Here is a 3,422-nt window from a genome sequence, read left to right on the forward strand (position 1 = left end):
ACACTCGATCTGCAACAATCCCCAGGTCTGGCACTTCACAGCATTCTCTGGGGCACCTATTATCTGACCAGAGCTGGTGTTCATATTCCTCCTGGATGCTGCTTCCTTCTGTCCTGCATGCCTAATTAGATGTCATTTTTTTCTCCTCCCCCATTGTATCCTAACTCTACTCAGAGATCTTCCTGTCCATGCCACAGGAGAGTAAAATCCCCAGGCTCAAATCTAAGTCCATGGTTCTTCCTATTACTTCCATTGATTCCTTTAATAAAGAGATACAGTTCTTGAACTCTAGCCTAACTATATGAATGAAGTTGGAGCTTTTTGTAACCTTTTGTGGATTTTTTTTGTAGATGAGAAAACGCAATATCTCAAAAACAGAAAATCATGATTAGAGTGTCCTTAATACGGAAATGATGCACCTCATCTTTTAATGGGAATATAGTAACCAGGACTGAGGAAGGGTGTTTCATCAAAACACTTTATAATTTAACATTTCGAGCGTTTGGGTTTCTTTTCACCCCATTCTGAAAGGTCAAACTGCAAAAGCCATTTAATCCAGTTATCTGGCTTCTTTCTCATCAATACTAGAGGCAAATTGTTGGCATAAATGACTTTTCTTAACAGACATGTAACTGACCTTTGTGCCAAGAATATGACCATTTTAAAAAGTTCATTGTATAGACACTTTAATGGATTTTCCTATAATTCACCAGGTTGTGGGAAAACCTGGTCCAATGTCTGCACACCTTTGGAATACTGAGACCTATTCAGTTTAACATTGTTATTGGTATTACTGCCATACAAAGTTACTGCTATGCAGTCATTATATCTTTTATGCTTCTGGAATGATCGATTCTCAGGCAAGCAGTGCAGAAAGCCTCTTACTCTCTTAAAAATAATGAGCTACAACAACATCTTTGCCTGCCTGCAATTTTAGGCTTACTATTTCACTGAATCTGAGAAGCGCTTTAAGCAATTAAGTGACTCAGTATCATTTCCTGAGTCATAACTGTATTTATCAGCAATGTGTAAGGCAGAAGAAGACATAGTTCTTACCCCAAATTCCCAATTATGTTATTCATGCACTTCGAGGATAGTTCCCTAAATAGTGTCATTGAATTGAAGCAACTGCTATATGGCAAGTCACATGAACAAGGAAGGAAAAAAGAAACCCACCCCAGCACAATGGCATATGGGGTTCTGCAGCCTCTGTCTCCTGAAAGCAGGAGCAACTGTAAAAGCATAGAGAAATCTAAATGGCCACTAATAAGGAAACTAGGAAGTAAATTGTGATATACTCACATAATAACATTATGTAGTCATTTAAAATTATGTGTACAAAGATAATAGCATAATGCCATGGGGCAATTCTTATGACAGAAAATTATTTTTTAAATGCAGTATATATTTGCCCAGTATGACCTTAACTGTAAAAATATATGCATAGAAAATAAATAGAAAGCAAATTGAAACAAAATGTTACCGGTGGTCATCTGTGGATATCGGAACTATGTGTCATCACTATTTAGTTACATTTCTTTACCTTTGAAAGTTTCTACTAATGTTTATAATTCAGTGTTTGGAAACGAAAAGAAAACCTTTATGAAGAGAAACATTTTGAGAAAAGGATGTTGTGAATAGGAAAATGTCCTGTAATGTTAAGTATAGAACAAATTATAGATTATCTTTCTATAGAAAGATTGTCATTTAAGAGCAGAAAATATCCTTAAGATTGAAAGAAGGTCAGTTATGAAACAGCAGATGTAAAAATCCTGAGTGACCACAGGATGTTTGGCCGCCTGTCTTAAGCTAACTCTTATAAGTAAAAAGATCTAGGTAAAACCAGAAAATGAATTCCTTTATAGAGAAAAGGTATTGAGAAGTCAGAAAGATTTGAGCACAGGTATTTGTCAACCTTTAGAAACCACACCCCCTCTTCACCAGAAAAAACTCCAACTCTCCTTTTTATCAAAATAAAAATCTCCATAGCTCCAACAGTGTATTGAAGTTTATTTAATCTGATTCAATTCAGTTCATTTTAATTCAGTTGAACAAATATTTATTGAAAACATCATATGTCTGATTCAGTACAAGCTACTATGAATATGAGGAAAACAGAGCAAAAAGATCTTAACAGAGCTTCCATTCCAGGGATGCACACAGTCTCACCCCAGTGTGCAATCAGCAGAGAGGAAGAAGTGCAAGTATGGAGAGGAACACAGAGAGGTGACCCTCACTTGGATGCCTGGATGCTCCTTGGAAAAGTTCTTGCAGGAAGTGACACCTGAGTTTGAATGTGAAGTAGGAAACATAACAAACGTGTGTATGTGTGTGCGTGCTTTATATGCATGTTGGAGGCCAAGAGGCTTAGGAACTGGTTGAAATTAAAGGGCATGTGCAAAAACCAGAAACAGACAGTTTGGAGCATTTGAAAAGTGAAACAAGTTTGGCTTGGTTCAAGCCAGCTTTTAAATTAGGGACTAAAAAGAGGAAGAAAGGACCACTTGTGCAATTTAAGAATTGGAATTCATTTTCCAGGAAATAGGAAGACATTTAAGGTTCAAAAATGTGAAATAATTTGCTCGCATCTGATTTAAGAAGTATACTGTGATTGTGGGTGCTTTACTTTACTTATTTTATTTTATGATTTTCTTTTCTAAATATGCAATGATGTTAACAATTTCTTATTTTTCAAATTAACCCTCTCCCACATTTCAACCTTCTTCCCTAGAAGTTGGATTTACACTCTTAATTTGGAGCTGAGTAGTACTGATCTTTAATGTGAAAACTCAAAGAATCCCCAAATGTTATGATAGCTAAACATAAGGAACCGAGGTCAAAGTTTGCTGAATTTCAGAATCTCTGAGAAGGATTAGAGCCAATGGAAACACTTTTCATTTAAATAATCATTAGGAAAACATTTTACTTCTGAAAAACATGAGAAGGAAGATATAAAGGGCTTTTTCTCCATCTCTGTCTCCCTCCTTTCATCCCTTCTTCCCTTCCTTGACCTCTTTTCTTCCTTTTTTAATTCTTGTCTCTCTTGTTCCCTTTTTTTGTCCTTATCTTTTTTCCTTCATTCCTCCAACATTTACTAAGCATTTATCCTTAAAACAGATATTTATGATATGGTCTCTGCCTCCTGAGGTTTGTAACTAACTAGGAAGATACAAAATTAGATAAGAATTAGTCAAGAAAAAAAAAAAAAAAAGTGAAGCAGTATAAAGTGCCAGAATGAATAATGAAAATTTTAAGTTGTCTGAGTTCTGAGTAGAAAAGATGTCTGTGAGCTGCAATCGCTGGGAAAGGCTAGATTTAACTTAATTTGATTTGACTAGATTGAGACTAGATTTGAATTCAAAAAAATTTTTGAAAGATTTGAAACATGAAACAGTCTTCTCAACTGAGGAGCCATTTACAAA

Source organism: Macaca nemestrina, chromosome 6, assembly GCF_043159975.1.
Source record: "Macaca nemestrina isolate mMacNem1 chromosome 6, mMacNem.hap1, whole genome shotgun sequence".
Taxonomy (NCBI): domain Eukaryota; kingdom Metazoa; phylum Chordata; class Mammalia; order Primates; family Cercopithecidae; genus Macaca; species Macaca nemestrina.